The sequence below is a fragment of the Orcinus orca genome, chromosome 12 (genome assembly GCF_937001465.1).
Source record: "Orcinus orca chromosome 12, mOrcOrc1.1, whole genome shotgun sequence".
In the NCBI taxonomy this organism is placed as follows: Eukaryota; Metazoa; Chordata; class Mammalia; order Artiodactyla; family Delphinidae; genus Orcinus; species Orcinus orca.
In genome coordinates this window covers 90456318-90476693 of record NC_064570.1, presented here as the reverse complement: position 1 = coordinate 90476693, position 20376 = coordinate 90456318, and the positions used below count along the sequence as shown (strand labels likewise).

The following is a 20376-nucleotide window of genomic DNA, read 5'->3' as shown; positions in this document are numbered from 1 at the left end:
AGCTGGATGGTCCCTCCCTCTAGCTTTCCACGTAGGCTGTGGAAGTTGCCCCTTGCCTCCTTGGATCAGCTGCCCTTGATTCGTTTGTCCTTTTCTTATTTCTCAGCATATCTGGGTCATACGTTATGTGAAGACAAACAAATCACCACTGATGCTTAATTTTCTTGAAAAATCCCCCAGGCAGGTACCATTTTGGAGAACTACCTATTGTGCCTCAGCAAGCCAAAGTAGCCCATTTTTGCTCTCTCATTGGGAGAGATTGCTGTTTGTTGGAGAACCTGATGAAGAGGGTGACTCGCGCTTAGGAATAACGTTGCTTGAAAAGTGCAAAAGGTGAAGTAGTTTGGCTCTGAGGGGTCTCTGAGGCCTGAGACTTCCTGAGAGATGGCAGACTCACAGCTCCCATTTCCCTCTGGCCCTGGGCTATGAGCTCATCAAATGAGATGGTAAATAAAGTCACTGACATGGTTTAAAGCATAATTTTGTTCTCTCTTGTTCACTCAGAGCAAATTGAATGAAATTTGCATACAACATATGGATGAACCATCCATACGATGGGGCTTGACCATATCCTCATGGTTCCCCTTCCCTTTTCTACATCTGGGCCCTTTAGCTCTGCAGACTTAACCCCACACCATCAGTCCACCCAGTCGGTCCACTGGACGTCTCTTCCTCTTTCGCATCTGGTCGTTGTCGTCACCTTTTTCTCCACTACCGCCTCCTGCAGTAGCTGTTAGGTCCAGAGAGGTTGGTTCACTGTGAGCAAGTAACTGTCAACTCCATGGACAGGTGGAAGTGACTTGGCAGCCGGGATGCACCCACCCTGAGTTCATTATACCAATGAGGGTCAAGGAGAATGGGGATGCAGCTGGTCTGCAGAGCCCCGGCAGTTCTGAGACACATGTTCCTGGATCCACACGTTGCTCCATACCCAGCCTTGCCTTTCTTTTTTCTCTCTCTTGACTCCATCCAGGTTTCTGCTCTCCTTGTCCCTTTGGGGAGGGAGGCCAGTACCAGTCCAGGTGTAGTCCCCCAAAGCTTCCTACTTCCAAGCGTTACGTAGGCTTGTATATCCACTTGCTTGGGTTGCCCTGGCATTGGTGCCAACAAGTTGAGTGGTTTAAGCCCTAGGCTCTCTTTTCTGGCAAGAATGTGCCTAAAAATCTCCACCTCTGGTTTGGTGGCCCCTAAAAATTCCCAGTCAGTTTTGGTGAGGGGACACTTGGTGACAGTGTTGTCTTTCGAAATGAGTAGTTCCGTTACCGACGATACTTTGCTCCCCATACATTATTTATAAGGTTTCCCTGTTTGTATGTGCAAACTATTTGTGTGTATATTTTGAGAAATACATTGTACAGGCCTCTTTTTTATTTCTTCCACACACCCTAGAGATGTCATAGAGTCAGTAAATGTGTCTAACTTTTTGAGAAATTGGAACAATCAAGACTTACCTGTATGGAATGCTGTTAACGATGTCAATTCCCGTGACAGTACCTTTCATCTGACACACTTAGGGACTGTTAACAGATTAAAAGCAGTAAAAGACGCGGATAGAGAGAATTTTCATTATCTTGTGCTCTGAAATCTTGGATTCTCGTTGGTTTGAATCGTCCTGAAAATGTATTTTTTTTTAGTAGGGACATAGAAGCCTCTAGCGGTATTCTTAATAAAGCAAGGTGAGTTATAAGCAATCATCTGATGGAGGGTAAATGTACCACAGTCCAGTTTAAGAAAAATACAATATAAAAGTCTTACCATGGAAGAAAATCTTTATATGATCTTTTGAAAAAAAAAAAAAGCTTCAAGAAACATAAAGACATGACACCATATTCAGTTTAAAGTCAGTGACTTGTAAGCAAGGCAAAGCAAAGACAGTCTGATTAAGGCCGTTGCATTGTTGTGGCATTTTTTAGGTCTCACCCATTTCTGTGGCCTTTTTAGAACCTAAGCTTCTAGGGCACAGAGAACTTCATCTTGACGTAGGGCTGAGCAAATGCACGGAGCATTTCTCAATAAGTAGGCATTAAATTCTTAGTCCAGAAGGGGCCTTGAGATGCCCTCTCTTTACTCCTTGGTAGAACTGTTTTAACCATCCCCCGAAAACAGATTTTTTTTCTTTAAATCTCAAAATTCAGAGATTCCACAATCAGAAGTTACTTCTCATATTGCCTTGTGGTCTGCTGTGAGCATCTGTCGAATGGTGTGAACTGTGCGTGGTGAGCCTAGCCTACCCTTGAGGCCCACGGTTTGGGCTGCGGTGGTGCCATGCTGTGCTCAGGAGCCTTCTTTTTTGGAAGTCTGGGCTCCAGTGAGCCTTGGTCATGCTCTTTTATGGAACCTTGGGTGCTAGAGCACTCTGACCCTCAGTCTCATTTGCAGGTTCTGGGGAGGATTAAATGAGCTCATGTGATATCCAGGTGACTGAGGCAGAGTCAGCTCGGGATGAATCTTTGCTTCGTTTTCATTAGCTGCGGAGAAGACGATGACAGCTTGGTGCCTCTCCAACTTTAATATGGGTATGCCTCTCTTGGGGATCTTGTTAAATGCAGGCTGGTATTCAGTAGTTCTGGGTGGGGCCTGGATTCTGTGCTTCTAACGAGCTCCTAGGTGACGGTGACGCTGAGGGCAAGGGTTTGGCACCTGTGTTTCTCCCTTTCCGGAAGAGCAGGATGTCTCCGCACCCCCACCCGAGAGGAGAATACATCCACAACGTGACTACTAGGAACCAGCTTCCCTCACAGACAAGGGACCTGTATCACTGCTCCCAACCATTCTGTCTGAGGCGCAGCAAGCCAAAACACTGAAATGCTGAGGTTTGCAGCAAAGAGGAGGTTTATTCACAGGGCAGCCAAGCGAGGACGTGACGTGACAATAGGTCTCAAATCTGCCTCCCCAAAGGCAAGGGGCTTTGGGTATCTGTGGGATAAAGAATAAAGAAGCAGGGCAGTATGAGGCATGGGGAGCGTGAGGAAAGGTGATTGGAAAAACGTGTGCTCATCATTGTTCTGAGCTGGCCTAACTAGGCTACAGGCCTCACCACATTCTCAGGCTGGAGTTTTCGTCCCTCTGATGGCAGGAGGTCAAAAGGCACTTGCCCAAGTGGAAGATCGGTGGTCCTCTCCACTCTAAACCAGCTCAGCCTAACCAGGCACAGCTGATTCCAAGTTCCTGGACAATCACGGGGCAAACATCTTATTGCTTATGCTACATGCCACTTGGAGGACGTGCAGGTGTTCAAGCTACCTTGATGAGTGAAGACGGGATTTGATTAATCATGACACCTTGTTTCACCTCCAGGCCAGCAGAAGAGAGCTGTAGGCTGAGTCTGGCTCCAGGCACCTGGAATTGGAGGCAGGTGGTTTAAAAACGGGCTCTCCCACCCTCTGTGTGATATTAGGTAGATAGACTATTGAACCTTCCTGTGCCTGTTTCTCCACAAGCAGCATGGGGACACTCAGAGTCCCTCTCTTGGGGGCTGTTATGGGGCTTCAGTGAGATATAGATGCATGCACAGGCACACGGGAGACACCCAGTGTGTGTTCCCTTCGTGCTTATTTTTATTAGGACACCAGTATTGTTAGAAGATTTCTGGTTTGGACAACAAATTAGATAGGTGGTCATTGCTATAGTTTATGCGAGAGCAATTCACATTGCCATTTGCAAAAAAGTAGTTGGTTGTCCAATGGGGATTCTAAACATCCGTTTAACATGAGCTACTGAACAGATAGTTTACACAGTAACTATTTTATTTAAAATCAATTCTCTTTGTTTTCTTAAGCAATTGTTAACCCCCAATTTCGTGAGTACTACCAAGTAAGTCACTTGAAAATCATCTAGAGCAATCTATTTCACTTAGCAAGCCTAAAGCTATAGTTCAACCATTTTATTTACTGTTCTATCACAAAAATTACTCTAAACAGCTATTCCCTGGATAAGTAATCAGCTAAAGCTAGTTTGACTGACCAAATCGATTTACTGAGTTAATAAGCCAGTTGTTTTAGAATAGGTCGAATGCATATTTCTCATCCATTCTGCATTAAACTGTTTCCCATTCGTACATACCCACATTCCTACTTCTGTGCTGTAGGGCTTAGCTGAACTACACCTGCCTTCAGTGAAACTTTTCTCTCCTGCACAATTGGAGATAATTTTAGTCTCCTCGTGACTCCCACGGGGTTACCTCTGTTGTGACACTTGACTATTTGGTGGCATATTTTATTTGAAAAAGCCTTCCGTTACTCCGGGCACGTCAAACAGTAAATGCTTTCTCTTCGTAAACCTGCATGACAGTTTTCTGAACTCTTCTTCTCTGGGCAAGATTCATCAGTACACCAGGCAAACATAGTGAAAGAGGAGACAGTACTTGTGTTGTATTCAATTGGGTCTTGATACCTAAGTGTGACTCTTAACCAAGGATTATGCAGTAGTTAAGGACACAGATTAAAGTTGTTTAGGGTGTGTCCTAAAGTGTCAGTGGCAGAATTTAAGTCTCTACTCTGGAAATTGTAGACCTGAGACAAACTACTTCCCTAAACGTCATTTCCTACATCTGAGAAAGATAATAGTATCTACCTTGTAGTAGACTGAATAATACCATTGCCCCCAAATGTCCACATTCTACTCTCCAGAACCTGTGAATGTCACCTTAAATGGCAGAAGGCACTTTGCCAGTGGGATGAAAGTAATGGTTCTCAGATGGGAAGATTCTCCTGGACTACCTGGATGGGCCCAAATATAACCACTGGTGTTCTCGTAAGAGAGAGGCAGAGGGAATTTATACTCCAAAGAGAATGTGATGACGAAGTTGGGGTTGCATTGATGTGGCCAGAAGTGAAGGAATGCTGGCGAGGAAACAGATTCTCACTTAGAGCCTCTAGAAGGAGGATGGATGGCCCTGTCGACTTCTGGTTTCAGCCCAGGGAAACTGGTTTTGGACCTCTGTCTTCCAGAACCATAAGAAAATAAGTGTGTTTTGTTAGAAGCAAGCACATTTGTAGTCATTTGTTACAACAACCATAGGGAACTAATGCCTACCTCATAGGAAGTATTTCTCCAATTAAAATGTGTGACTGGAAACACACTTAGTGGCATGTGTGACACACACTAGTTATGCTACCGTAGGTCGTTCTTGGAAACTGAAGCCTTGGTTTTGAGAGATCATCAAAACCAGTACAATGGTTGCCATGTTTCTCCTTGTTCAGCCTGGTGACCAACCCGGTAGAGAGAGCTCCATCCTTTCCCACAGGACCCCACCTGTGGGTACGTAGAGGGAAGCGGTTATGTCTCCCTTAAGGCACCTTTTTCTTTTCCTTTCTACTTTTGTCTTCATTAATCTTCATCCAACTGACCTTTCTAAATCTTACAGAAAACAAAACCATTTCTCCATGGATTCAGATACTACCCCAAGTTAATATTCCAACCAAGTTCTTGTTCTTCCAGGTCTCATCACCAGAAATTCCTGAGCCTAAATCTTCTCTAGTTTCTAGGATCACTCATTTTCTCATTTCTCCCTTCTCCTTTTAGTTCAGAGTCTTGTCAATTTAGTTCCTTCCCTAACCACAACTTATAGTATGGTAACACAGCAAAGTGATGGAAGTCTAGACGGTCTGGTTTTAATCCCGGGTTTTGCCACCTACTTACTGTGTGGCATTAGGCAAGCTATTCAACGTCTCTGGGCCTCAGTTTCCCCCAAAAAAGTGAACATTATGAATATTCCCTACCTCTAGGGTTGCCATTATGAGGAATAAGTGAGTTAATATTTGGTAAGCCCTTAGAATAGTACTTGTTATAGTCTAAGCACTACAGTTGTGCTTGTTAATAATAATAAATGAAATTCCAAGCGTATAACTTACTCAACTTTCTGCAATAACTTTGAAGTGTTGGTCTATCTGTTGGCTCACGTTGCAGGAAAATGAGTCGAGGCATGGGCTGAGGCATTGCTATCACTGGGTGGTGTGTTCCCAGAACTTGGAACAGCGGTGTGAAATGGGTAGTGGTTCTACTTGGAGACAGGGCAGACTGGAAAATGACACCCTGGGAAGGAGGTGTGGTGTCCATAGCTTTGGTGTTAGAGGTGCTGCCTGCTGAAGCACCACTGCCGGCCTAAGCCGTAAATGGGGTGCTGGGGTAAAGAGGAGCAGGATGGAAGATGACAGCCTGGGAAGGAGGTGTGGTGTCCATAGGTTCGGGGTCTGACGTGCTGACTACTGAGGCACCGATACCCACCAAAGGCGTAAATGGGTTGCTGGAGAAAACAGGAGCAGAATAGAAGATGACAGCATGTGAAGGAGGTGTGGTGTCCATAGGTTCGGGGTCTGACATGCTTCCTGGTGAAGCATCGATGCCCGCCGGGGCCGTAAATGGGGTGCTGGGGAAAACAGGAGCAGAATGGAAGATGACAGCGTGTGAAGGAGGTGTGGTGTCCATAGGTTCGGGGTCTGTCGTGCTTCCTGCTGAAGCACCAATGCCCGCCAGGGCCGAAAATGGGGTGCTGGGGAAAACAGGAGCAGAATGGAAGATGATAGCGTGTGAAGGAGGTGTGGTGTCCATAGGTTCGGGGTCTGACGTGCTTCCTGCTGAAGCACCGATGCCCATCAAAGCCGTAAATGGGGTGCTGGGGAAAACAGGAGCAGAATGGAAGATGACAGCGTGTGAGGGAGGTGTGGTGTCCATAGGTTCGGGGTCTGATGTGCTTCCTGCTGAAGCACCGATGCCCATCAGAGCCGTAAATGGGGTGCTGGGGAAAACAGGAGCAGAATGGAAGATGACAGCGTGTGAGGGAGGTGTGGTGTCCATAGGTTCGGGGTCTGACGTGCTTCCTGCTGAAGCACCGATGCCCGCCAAAGCCGTAAATGGGGTGCTGGGGAAAACAGGAGCAGAATGGAAGATGACAGCGTATGAAGGAGGTGTGGTGTCCATAGGTTCGGGGTCTGACGTGCTTCCTGCTGAAGCACCGACGCCCGCCAAAGCCGTAAATGGGGTGCTGGGGAAAACAGGAGCAGAATGGAAGATGACAGCGTATGAAGGAGGTGTGGTGTCCATAGGTTCGGGGTCTGACGTGCTTTCTGCTGAAGCACCGATGCCCGCCAAAGCCGTAAATGGGGTGCTGGGGAAAACAGGAGCAGAATGGAAGAGGACAGCATGTGAAGGAGGTGTGGTGTCCATAGCTTCCATATTAGAGGTACTGCCTGCCTGATCTGAGAGCAGAGAGTGAAAGTGGGAGAGCCTCTTCCTAGATTCTAACTCCTCTGAATTTATAGCACTGGCTCTGCCTGGCTTTATGACATATCCATTGTACGTGTCACAGAGAAAGAGCGGGCGGGGCAGGGGGTGAGGCAGGGGTCACATGCAAGCCCAGCTGGTGGCTTAACCCCGGCCCAAAGGCAAAGGGCGGGGCCCCTTCTGGACTTTCTAGTGGCTGGGACGTCTGGATGTGGGTGGCAGGTGTTTGGCACCAGCTGGGCCACCATGCGGAGACTGTTGGGGACTGTGGAAGCCTCCTCCAGAGCTCACCCTTCCTGGGGACTGGCTCTGCAGGCCCCTCAGCCCTGCGTATGTATCTGCCAGGCCTTCCCCACCACGGGGCCCAGAGGCCAGAGCCTGCTCAGACCTGAGGGCAGGAGGCAGCCAGAGCTTACCAGGGTGTGGGCCACCTCGTCCGGAGACCTCCCCAGCTCCTCTGCGAGACCTGGAGACAGGATCGCCTTCTCCAGGGCTGCTCAGCTGCCAGCATCACCATGAGCCAGGTGGCCAAGGTTTCTGAACAGGAGATGCAGAGCCTTGATCCGACTGGATGCTGCAGCCCACGATGTCCCTTCCTGGCAGATAGGTTCTTTCTTCACTTCTTGTTTGAAATTTGGTAAAAGAACATTTAACCCTTGGCCTGTCCTTCAGGGTATATAGACGGTAGTGGCTTAGCCGGGATTCGATCCAAGCCTGTGTGATTCCAGAGCTTGTGCTCTGGACTGTGGTGCCTCCTTATCGTATATGCTTCATGTGTTACTTGTTTTTTTTTTTCTTGTAGTCCTTATGGTACTTAGCCCTAAGTGCCATACCTGTAACGAACAGCTACACTGCCCTGTAGGAGGTCTTCTTTTGTTCAACGCCTGAATTGGTCATCCACCACACTGTGTTCTAATCTCAGAAGATACAGGTCAGGGACCACCAGTTGTCAGCATGGCACCATTCCATATTTCGAATTGAGGCTTGAAGCCCGTATTTTCCCTTTGTCTAGTTTGAAGGATCCAGATATGTAAAGATGATATTCTAGATAAATCATGGGCTATCCTGAAAGAAATTCACCAGTGAATTGTTCCGTATGGATTAGAAGCCAGCTTCTCTGGCCTTCCTGGAGTATATCCAGTAAGGCGTCTCATTCATGTCTAGAAAGCAACTATATCATTTATTGCAACTTCAGCGTGGAGCGATGTATTGGTATAAAGTACGATCAACACAATTTGGTCATTGTGAGTATGACAGCTGGGTCCACTCTTTACTACACATATGTAACTCTAGGGATTCTTATGCCCAAGGGAGGAGACGTACTCTTGGCTGTCTAGGACAAGGGAAGCACGTGTTGTTATTCAGGAGCTGGAAGCTTCAGCATGACAGGTAGGAATTGAACAATCGTGGTCTATACATCACTTGACCTTGCTTAAAACTTGTTTCTTTGGCTTGCTTCATTGGAGTGTTTTCTCCCTCCTGGGCTGACATTGTCTGTTATGTATCACGCATGAGACATATAGAAGTTTCAGAACCCAAAACCATATAGATCAGTAAAAATGTATATATATATATATATATATATATATATATATAAATCTATTGAAACTCACACTGGGCTTAATTCATATATTCCAAAATCAGTTTGACCCTCTGCTCATGAGATTCTTTTTATGGTATTTCCCAGCAAATCTGGGCTTCCATCCCCAATAAATTTTGGGGTTGAAGGACACAAAAGCTTTTGCTCAGACCTAAATTCTGTCTGAAAAAAAGGGAAATATTATAAGCCCTTTGTAACCTCTCCAAGAGCAGAAATGATTTACAGCTGTGGCATTGAACCATAATTCCTCGATCTCATTTGAGAAGAGTTCAGTTAGAAACAGTGTCTTGATTTTTGTTTCTTCCCTGTTTTCTTGTCTTGCTTACCAACAATCCATTGTAATTCATGAGTTAGTATGGCAGCAGGCTGAGTGTTCCCTGGAGCTCATTAAATGAAGTGTTTTTCCTAAAATGACGTTTGTCTCCTTGTTTTCAGCCCCTCTTCTTTCCTCTGCCCTTGACTATAACCAGAGCTCAGCAAAAGCTGAGTGACTTTGTGCAGACCTTACTTAGGCTCAGCCTTTTTTTCTTCATTATTTTATTCATGGCTCCTCCGTTTCATTGTTTGCCTTCTCGAAATGTGTTGAAATCTTTCTGTGGTTGATGACTTCCAAAATATCTTGGCTTTTATTGGTTGATTAATTTTGGTATTTCTACAGTTTTATTTAGATATGGTTTCAGGAGGAACAGAAAGTAAATATATTTCCTAGTCTGCCATCTTGAGCTGAAAATCCCTGTGGATTTTAGCATCCAATGTTCCCATGGGAAAACACCCAACCATGGCCTTAATAGATGTAACACTCAAGATTTCAGCTTTTCTTGAGCAATCACTAAGGATTTCATATGTGGTCATTTCTAATGGGGAAATTATAACTATCTCATGACGTTGATTTGAGGATTAAATTAGATAATGAACATGAAAATGCTTTGTAAGATTTAAAAATCTGTAAAACTGTTTTTTGTTATTATTTGATTTGTTGCTATTTCAGCTTCACTTGACAGTTGTTTATGACCTTGCCTATGTGAGAAAATGCCCTCTGGGTTATGTTTTTGAAAGCCAGAATGTATTTTTCAACAGCTCAATGGAACAGGCATCATTTGTGAAGGTTAAGGGTGAAGGGGTAAATGTTTCTTGACACCTATCACTTTACAGTGTTTTCAGGAACTAACTGACTCATGTATTCCTCTTCCAAATTTGGTTGAGGACCTCCTACCAGCCACATGCTTTACGTCAGGTGTTGGAAAGCATTTTCTGGATTTTAAAGATCTTAGGCTTTGTGGGCCATATAGAGTTTCTGTAGCTTCTCCTCCTCTTTCCTCTTCAACAAGCTTTCTAAACGTGAGAACCATTATTAGCTCACAGTCCCACAGATCCAGGCTGAGAGCCTGATTTGATTCGTGGCCATTATTTGCCAATTCCTGCTCTGCGTCTTCACTGAGGAGGGGGACCATGTTTGAGTAATCAGTTCTTTGAATCAACTGTTGGTCTTCTGGGCCTTGTCCTTGCTCTCCTACAGTCTCTAATCAGCGTGGCATCCAGAGAGATCTTGTTAAAACATAAGTCAGATCATGTCACTCAAATTTCTTCAATGGCTTCTTCACAGAAAATGCAAAGTCCTCAGAGTGCCTCCACAGACCTAGAAATCTGGGTGTCTGTTTCCTCTCTGACTGTTTCCTTCTCCTCTCCAATTTGCTCGCTCTGTTTTCCACACGCTGACATCCTTTCTGCTCCTTGGATACTCCAAGCCTACTCTTGCCTCATTGACTTTCTGCCGCAGGCCAGCCGCAGAAAGAGGATTTCACCGCCCAGGGTCAGAAGGGAAGGGGTAAGGAACTGAAGTAGCACCGATGAATGGGGTCAGAAGCCCATGGGTCAGAAGGCTGCAATGAGAAGCCTAGTCACCGCAACAAAGAATAGACCCCCGCTCGCCGAAACTAGAGAAAGCTCGCATGCAGCAATGAAGACCCAATGCAGCCAAAAATAAATAAATAAAAAATAAAGTATAGAATCTTAAAAAAAATCTATAAAGAATATTACAAGAATAGAATCACAGGCCAGTTTCTCCTTTGAACATGCATGCAAAATGTGTAAAGAGAAGCACAAACTATATCCATGGTATGTAAAACAATCATATATCAGAATCAAAGTAGCTTTATTCTTCTGGCAATGCAAGGTTGCTTTAATGTCCAAACGTGAAACTGATCCCAGGAATGAATTAGAGTGGGAGAAAAGTCATTTAAAACAGAAATCTTGGGACTTCCCTGGTGGTCCAGTGTTTAGAACATGGCGCGTTCACTGCTGGGGCCCTGGGGTCCAATCCCAGGTCAGGGAACTAAGATCCTGCAAGACATGAGGCAGGGCCCCGAAAAAAAAAAGGAAAGAAAGAAGTCTTAACCAGGAGAAGCACAAGATTGAATAAACATAACAGATAACACCTTATGAAAAGTAGGTGAAGATTATGGAATATTCTAAGATTTAAAACAAAAAGAAACTTTTAAAGATTCAAAAGGATGTGACAAATATTGTACATAGGCCAAAATAAAATGAAATAAAATATACAAATGATGGGAGCCCAAAATTCCAGATGCCCAAGTCCTGTCTCTGAAGATTCTCATTCAATGGGTTCAGGATTTCCTCCTTATTGAAAAACCTACAGGTGATTCTGGTACGATTCCCAGACACAATGTAAAGCTTCTCTTTTACAGGAAAGAATACCAGATTATTTTGTTATCTTATAGTTATACTAACAGGTTGTACTATTGACGGATAAGTCTGCTGTGAAAATGCACCCCCACTAGGGATAAAAAAGGAACTAGTAGTCTCTACTGCTACTTGGTGGCAGCACGCATGTATTGCAAGGGCAATTATTGTAGCAATCCAAATTAGTGGAACATTTTAGAATTGGAAGACGACATACAGATCATCTAGTCAAGCTTCCAACTATTATAGTTGTGAAAACTAAGGCCCATATAAATGAAATGATTTATCTCCAAAGAGCATTAGTGAAAGTATGAAATAAAAAATATCTCTGAACTTTTAATTTAGTGCTGTTTTTATTAATCTCAAGTATTAGCTTAAACTTCAGTGTGACAGATTTGGGATTGAATTCCTGCTCACGTTTACTGATTGCGTGTCTTTTAGTAAGTTACTAAAACACTTTTTTTTTAAATAGACGTATTTAATTATTTATCTTTGGCTGCCTAGGCTCTTCGTTGCTGTGCACAGGCTTTCCCTAGTTGCGGTGGGCAGGGGCTACTCTTTGTTGCAGTACGCGGGCTTCTCATTGTGGTGGCTTCTCGTTGTTGCTGAGCACGGGGTCTAGGTGCGTGGGCTTCAGTAGTTGTGGTTCACGGGCTCTAGCACGCAGGCTCAGTAGTTGTGGCACATGGTCTTAGTTGCTCCGCGCCATGTGGGATCTTCCCGGACCCGGGCTCAAACGTGTGTCCCGTGCACTGGCAGGTGGATCCTTAACCAGTGCGCCAACAGGGAAGCCCTACTAATACACTTTTAACTTTGCTTTTCACGTATGTAAAATGGTGAGCCTTGACTGATATAGAATATGAGATAACCTAGCACTGTTCTTAACACATATATGTAGTTAAAACTTTTTGGCTCTCATCCCTCTTAAACAGCCTCTATCCTCTTAATAATGAATGTGTCTTTCAGCTAGCAGAGCACCCCAGAGCTGACCACATTCTGGCAAGAGATATAGGATTCTTTTTCTTACTGGGGGTTCTTTATACCTGATAGTTGAAGTGCACTTCAACATGAACAACTCTTGTTTATACTGTAGTAATGGATTTGATGGACGAATTTTAGAAAGTAATATGCAGGAATTGAGCTGCCTTACCCTCAAGAAATATAATTCGATAGTGGTGGCTAGAACGATAAACAGTGTTTGGACAGGGAGTCCATATTGGATGTGAACTTCCTGTACTCCCATTCGTCTATTAAGAATAAAGAGAATCCTTTCAAAATGTGTTTTAAAGGGCAGTTATTTCTTTCTGCCTCATTTAAGTTACCTGCAAGAAAAAGACAATCTCCTGCATCCTTGTTTAATAGGCTTTTAATATAAAGCAGATAATTTTTTGCAACATTTCCCAAACTTTTCATTATCGAATTGGCTGAGGCTTCTCAACGATTATCATTTCACAACAATATTTCCATCTTCAGCTTCTTTCAATGAATTGGCCTAATAGATGTGCCATTAAAACAGAGCTTCACTCTCAACGTATTTTTAATTTTGTATTCAAACGGTATGAAGGATTCAGCCATAACAGTGAGTGGATTTCTCATACATGCTACATGATGGATGCAACTAAGTGAAAGAAGGCTACATATTGTATGGTTCCATTTATATGAAATGTCCAGCAGTGGCAAATCCATACACACAGAAAAGATTCTACATTCGTGGTTGCCAGGGGTTTGGAAGAGAGGGAACTAGGGAATGACTCCTTAAAATGGGTGTAGGTTTCCTCTTGGTTGATGAAGATGTTTTGCAGCTCGGCAGTGGTGATAGTTGCACAACATTGTGACAGTAGTAAATTCCACTGAATGGTACAGTGAATTGTAAAATGATCCAAATGGTGAATTTTGTGTTATGTTCATTTTACTACAATAAAAAGGAGAAAGAATTCGGGAAAGACTTAGAGTTTGGGAAACTAAGGTGAACTGGTCAAGAAAAAGACAGCTCTATTGTTCAGTTTTCTCTCAGCTCTCCCAGTGCATTAATCCTCAGCAAAAAGTAGGCTGAACTTGTAGATGATAGTCATTCAACACAGTCCAGGGAAAAGTAAATAAAGTAAAACCCAACTCTTCTTCTTTAGCACATGTATGAAAGGTTAACTTGCTGCTCAGCCACGTGGACCTTCATGAAGACGTTTCACTTTAGGTGTCCTCTACTTCAGTACTTTACTCACAGCTCATTCACACATGTAGGCAACAGCATTCCTTAATTCGATGGAATCTGCAGCACTGGTTGTGATCAGTCTCATGAAAAGAAAAGGAAAGGTGGCGCGGAAGCCAAGGGAAGAGATTTTCAAGACAGAGACGTTGTTTAAGATCTAACTCGGCTTGGCGGTCACAAAGATAAGGATTGAGAAGTAGTCCCCTGGACTTGTCAACGGAGAAATCATTGGGGGCTTCAAGGAGATCAGTTTCACGAGAGTAGTGGGGCAGAAACCAGATCACAGTGTAGATGGGAGGGGAGAAATGGGGGGCAAGTCAAGAAATTGATGGCAAAGGGAAAGAAGGGAGGGGTGGATAGGAGGACAGGAGAATGGAATGGAGGAGAGCATTTCCTTGTGGCTCTTTAATATGGCTGGGAGGGGCCAAAAGAGAAGGAGAGCGTGAAGATGTAGGAAGAGGGGGTGGCATCCCGAGCCCAAGGAGGACTGGCACCTGTCTTCAGCTCCCACCAGCTGGATGGTCCCTCCCTCTAGCTTTCCACGTAGGCTGTGGAAGTTGCCCCTTGCCTCCTTGGATCAGCTGCCCTTGATTCGTTTGTCCTTTTCTTATTTCTCAGCATATCTGGGTCATACGTTATGTGAAGACAAACAAATCACCACTGATGCTTAATTTTCTTGAAAAATCCCCCAGGCAGGTACCATTTTGGAGAACTACCTATTGTGCCTCAGCAAGCCAAAGTAGCCCATTTTTGCTCTCTCATTGGGAGAGATTGCTGTTTGTTGGAGAACCTGATGAAGAGGGTGACTCGCGCTTAGGAATAACGTTGCTTGAAAAGTGCAAAAGGTGAAGTAGTTTGGCTCTGAGGGGTCTCTGAGGCCTGAGACTTCCTGAGAGATGGCAGACTCACAGCTCCCATTTCCCTCTGGCCCTGGGCTATGAGCTCATCAAATGAGATGGTAAATAAAGTCACTGACATGGTTTAAAGCATAATTTTGTTCTCTCTTGTTCACTCAGAGCAAATTGAATGAAATTTGCATACAACATATGGATGAACCATCCATACGATGGGGCTTGACCATATCCTCATGGTTCCCCTTCCCTTTTCTACATCTGGGCCCTTTAGCTCTGCAGACTTAACCCCACACCATCAGTCCACCCAGTCGGTCCACTGGACGTCTCTTCCTCTTTCGCATCTGGTCGTTGTCGTCACCTTTTTCTCCACTACCGCCTCCTGCAGTAGCTGTTAGGTCCAGAGAGGTTGGTTCACTGTGAGCAAGTAACTGTCAACTCCATGGACAGGTGGAAGTGACTTGGCAGCCGGGATGCACCCACCCTGAGTTCATTATACCAATGAGGGTCAAGGAGAATGGGGATGCAGCTGGTCTGCAGAGCCCCGGCAGTTCTGAGACACATGTTCCTGGATCCACACGTTGCTCCATACCCAGCCTTGCCTTTCTTTTTTCTCTCTCTTGACTCCATCCAGGTTTCTGCTCTCCTTGTCCCTTTGGGGAGGGAGGCCAGTACCAGTCCAGGTGTAGTCCCCCAAAGCTTCCTACTTCCAAGCGTTACGTAGGCTTGTATATCCACTTGCTTGGGTTGCCCTGGCATTGGTGCCAACAAGTTGAGTGGTTTAAGCCCTAGGCTCTCTTTTCTGGCAAGAATGTGCCTAAAAATCTCCACCTCTGGTTTGGTGGCCCCTAAAAATTCCCAGTCAGTTTTGGTGAGGGGACACTTGGTGACAGTGTTGTCTTTCGAAATGAGTAGTTCCGTTACCGACGATACTTTGCTCCCCATACATTATTTATAAGGTTTCCCTGTTTGTATGTGCAAACTATTTGTGTGTATATTTTGAGAAATACATTGTACAGGCCTCTTTTTTATTTCTTCCACACACCCTAGAGATGTCATAGAGTCAGTAAATGTGTCTAACTTTTTGAGAAATTGGAACAATCAAGACTTACCTGTATGGAATGCTGTTAACGATGTCAATTCCCGTGACAGTACCTTTCATCTGACACACTTAGGGACTGTTAACAGATTAAAAGCAGTAAAAGACGCGGATAGAGAGAATTTTCATTATCTTGTGCTCTGAAATCTTGGATTCTCGTTGGTTTGAATCGTCCTGAAAATGTATTTTTTTTTAGTAGGGACATAGAAGCCTCTAGCGGTATTCTTAATAAAGCAAGGTGAGTTATAAGCAATCATCTGATGGAGGGTAAATGTACCACAGTCCAGTTTAAGAAAAATACAATATAAAAGTCTTACCATGGAAGAAAATCTTTATATGATCTTTTGAAAAAAAAAAAAAGCTTCAAGAAACATAAAGACATGACACCATATTCAGTTTAAAGTCAGTGACTTGTAAGCAAGGCAAAGCAAAGACAGTCTGATTAAGGCCGTTGCATTGTTGTGGCATTTTTTAGGTCTCACCCATTTCTGTGGCCTTTTTAGAACCTAAGCTTCTAGGGCACAGAGAACTTCATCTTGACGTAGGGCTGAGCAAATGCACGGAGCATTTCTCAATAAGTAGGCATTAAATTCTTAGTCCAGAAGGGGCCTTGAGATGCCCTCTCTTTACTCCTTGGTAGAACTGTTTTAACCATCCCCCGAAAACAGATTTTTTTTCTTTAAATCTCAAAATTCAGAGATTCCACAATCAGAAGTTACTTCTCATATTGCCTTGTGGTCTGCTGTGAGCATCTGTCGAATGGTGTGAACTGTGCGTGGTGAGCCTAGCCTACCCTTGAGGCCCACGGTTTGGGCTGCGGTGGTGCCATGCTGTGCTCAGGAGCCTTCTTTTTTGGAAGTCTGGGCTCCAGTGAGCCTTGGTCATGCTCTTTTATGGAACCTTGGGTGCTAGACCACTCTGACCCTCAGTCTCATTTGCAGGTTCTGGGGAGGATTAAATGAGCTCATGTGATATCCAGGTGACTGAGGCAGAGTCAGCTCGGGATGAATCTTTGCTTCGTTTTCATTAGCTGCGGAGAAGACGATGACAGCTTGGTGCCTCTCCAACTTTAATATGGGTATGCCTCTCTTGGGGATCTTGTTAAATGCAGGCTGGTATTCAGTAGTTCTGGGTGGGGCCTGGATTCTGTGCTTCTAACGAGCTCCTAGGTGACGGTGACGCTGAGGGCAAGGGTTTGGCACCTGTGTTTCTCCCTTTCCGGAAGAGCAGGATGTCTCCGCACCCCCACCCGAGAGGAGAATACATCCACAACGTGACTACTAGGAACCAGCTTCCCTCACAGACAAGGGACCTGTATCACTGCTCCCAACCATTCTGTCTGAGGCGCAGCAAGCCAAAACACTGAAATGCTGAGGTTTGCAGCAAAGAGGAGGTTTATTCACAGGGCAGCCAAGCGAGGACGTGACGTGACAATAGGTCTCAAATCTGCCTCCCCAAAGGCAAGGGGCTTTGGGTATCTGTGGGATAAAGAATAAAGAAGCAGGGCAGTATGAGGCATGGGGAGCGTGAGGAAAGGTGATTGGAAAAACGTGTGCTCATCATTGTTCTGAGCTGGCCTAACTAGGCTACAGGCCTCACCACATTCTCAGGCTGGAGTTTTCGTCCCTCTGATGGCAGGAGGTCAAAAGGCACTTGCCCAAGTGGAAGATCGGTGGTCCTCTCCACTCTAAACCAGCTCAGCCTAACCAGGCACAGCTGATTCCAAGTTCCTGGACAATCACGGGGCAAACATCTTATTGCTTATGCTACATGCCACTTGGAGGACGTGCAGGTGTTCAAGCTACCTTGATGAGTGAAGACGGGATTTGATTAATCATGACACCTTGTTTCACCTCCAGGCCAGCAGAAGAGAGCTGTAGGCTGAGTCTGGCTCCAGGCACCTGGAATTGGAGGCAGGTGGTTTAAAAACGGGCTCTCCCACCCTCTGTGTGATATTAGGTAGATAGACTATTGAACCTTCCTGTGCCTGTTTCTCCACAAGCAGCATGGGGACACTCAGAGTCCCTCTCTTGGGGGCTGTTATGGGGCTTCAGTGAGATATAGATGCATGCACAGGCACACGGGAGACACCCAGTGTGTGTTCCCTTCGTGCTTATTTTTATTAGGACACCAGTATTGTTAGAAGATTTCTGGTTTGGACAACAAATTAGATAGGTGGTCATTGCTATAGTTTATGCGAGAGCAATTCACATTGCCATTTGCAAAAAAGTAGTTGGTTGTCCAATGGGGATTCTAAACATCCGTTTAACATGAGCTACTGAACAGATAGTTTACACAGTAACTATTTTATTTAAAATCAATTCTCTTTGTTTTCTTAAGCAATTGTTAACCCCCAATTTCGTGAGTACTACCAAGTAAGTCACTTGAAAATCATCTAGAGCAATCTATTTCACTTAGCAAGCCTAAAGCTATAGTTCAACCATTTTATTTACTGTTCTATCACAAAAATTACTCTAAACAGCTATTCCCTGGATAAGTAATCAGCTAAAGCTAGTTTGACTGACCAAATCGATTTACTGAGTTAATAAGCCAGTTGTTTTAGAATAGGTCGAATGCATATTTCTCATCCATTCTGCATTAAACTGTTTCCCATTCGTACATACCCACATTCCTACTTCTGTGCTGTAGGGCTTAGCTGAACTACACCTGCCTTCAGTGAAACTTTTCTCTCCTGCACAATTGGAGATAATTTTAGTCTCCTCGTGACTCCCACGGGGTTACCTCTGTTGTGACACTTGACTATTTGGTGGCATATTTTATTTGAAAAAGCCTTCCGTTACTCCGGGCACGTCAAACAGTAAATGCTTTCTCTTCGTAAACCTGCATGACAGTTTTCTGAACTCTTCTGCTCTGGGCAAGATTCATCAGTACACCAGGCAAACATAGTGAAAGAGGAGACAGTACTTGTGTTGTATTCAATTGGGTCTTGATACCTAAGTGTGACTCTTAACCAAGGATTATGCAGTAGTTAAGGACACAGATTAAAGTTGTTTAGGGTGTGTCCTAAAGTGTCAGTGGCAGAATTTAAGTCTCTACTCTGGAAATTGTAGACCTGAGACAAACTACTTCCCTAAACGTCATTTCCTACATCTGAGAAAGATAATAGTATCTACCTTGTAGTAGACTGAATAATACCATTGCCCCCAAATGTCCACATTCTACTCTCCAGAACCTGTGAATGTCACCTTAAATGGCAGAAGGCACTTTGCCAGTGGGATGAAAGTAATGGTTCTCAGATGGGAAGATTCTCCTGGACTACCTGGATGGGCCCAAATATAACCACTGGTGTTCTCGTAAGAGAGAGGCAGAGGGAATTTATACTCCAAAGAGAATGTGATGACGAAGTTGGGGTTGCATTGATGTGGCCAGAAGTGAAGGAATGCTGGCGAGGAAACAGATTCTCACTTAGAGCCTCTAGAAGGAGGATGGATGGCCCTGTCGACTTCTGGTTTCAGCCCAGGGAAACTGGTTTTGGACCTCTGTCTTCCAGAACCATAAGAAAATAAGTGTGTTTTGTTAGAAGCAAGCACATTTGTAGTCATTTGTTACAACAACCATAGGGAACTAATGCCTACCTCATAGGAAGTATTTCTCCAATTAAAATGTGTGACTGGAAACACACTTAGTGGCATGTGTGACACACACTAGTTATGCTACCGTAGGTCGTTCTTGGAAACTGAAGCCTTGGTTTTGAGAGATCATCAAAACCAGTACAATGGTTGCCATGTTTCTCCTTGTTCAGCCTGGTGACCAACCCGGTAGAGAGAGCTCCATCCTTTCCCACAGGACCCCACCTGTGGGTACGTAGAGGGAAGCGGTTATGTCTCCCTTAAGGCACCTTTTTCTTTTCCTTTCTACTTTTGTCTTCATTAATCTTCATCCAACTGACCTTTCTAAATCTTACAGAAAACAAAACCATTTCTCCATGGATTCAGATACTACCCCAAGTTAATATTCCAACCAAGTTCTTGTTCTTCCAGGTCTCATCACCAGAAATTCCTGAGCCTAAATCTTCTCTAGTTTCTAGGATCACTCATTTTCTCATTTCTCCCTTCTCCTTTTAGTTCAGAGTCTTGTCAATTTAGTTCCTTCCCTAACCACAACTTATAGTATGGTAACACAGCAAAGTGATGGAAGTCTAGACGGTCTGGTTTTAATCCCGGGTTTTGCCACCTACTTACTGTGTGGCATTAGGCAAGCTATTCAACGTCTCTGGGCCTCAGTTTCCCCCAAAAAAGTGAACATTATGAATATTCCCTACCTCTAGGGTTGCCATTATGAGGAATAAGTGAGTTAATATTTGGTAAGCCCTTAGAATAGTACTTGTTATAGTCTAAGCACTACAGTTGTGCTTGTTAATAATAATAAATGAAATTCCAAGCGTATAACTTACTCAACTTTCTGCAATAACTTTGAAGTGTTGGTCTATCTGTTGGCTCACGTTGCAGGAAAATGAGTCGAGGCATGGGCTGAGGCATTGCTATCACTGGGTGGTGTGTTCCCAGAACTTGGAACAGCGGTGTGAAATGGGTAGTGGTTCTACTTGGAGACAGGGCAGACTGGAAAATGACACCCTGGGAAGGAGGTGTGGTGTCCATAGCTTTGGTGTTAGAGGTGCTGCCTGCTGAAGCACCACTGCCGGCCTAAGCCGTAAATGGGGTGCTGGGGTAAAGAGGAG

The 20376-nt window shown here is 44.5% G+C and overlaps 1 long non-coding RNA gene across 1 annotated transcript in view; it reads right to left on the bottom strand.

The window, feature by feature from the left end:
• LOC125960643 (uncharacterized) overlaps positions 1-19855 on the bottom strand; it is a 43060-nt gene extending 23205 nt beyond the window's left edge. Inside the window, exons 1-2 of the long non-coding RNA XR_007470510.1 lie at positions 19557-19855; positions 5318-5426 (exon numbers count right to left, since the gene is read on the bottom strand). This is a non-coding gene — a long non-coding RNA (uncharacterized LOC125960643). The remainder of the gene's footprint in view (positions 1-5317; positions 5427-19556) is intronic.
• Positions 19856-20376: the final 521 nt, after the last annotated feature.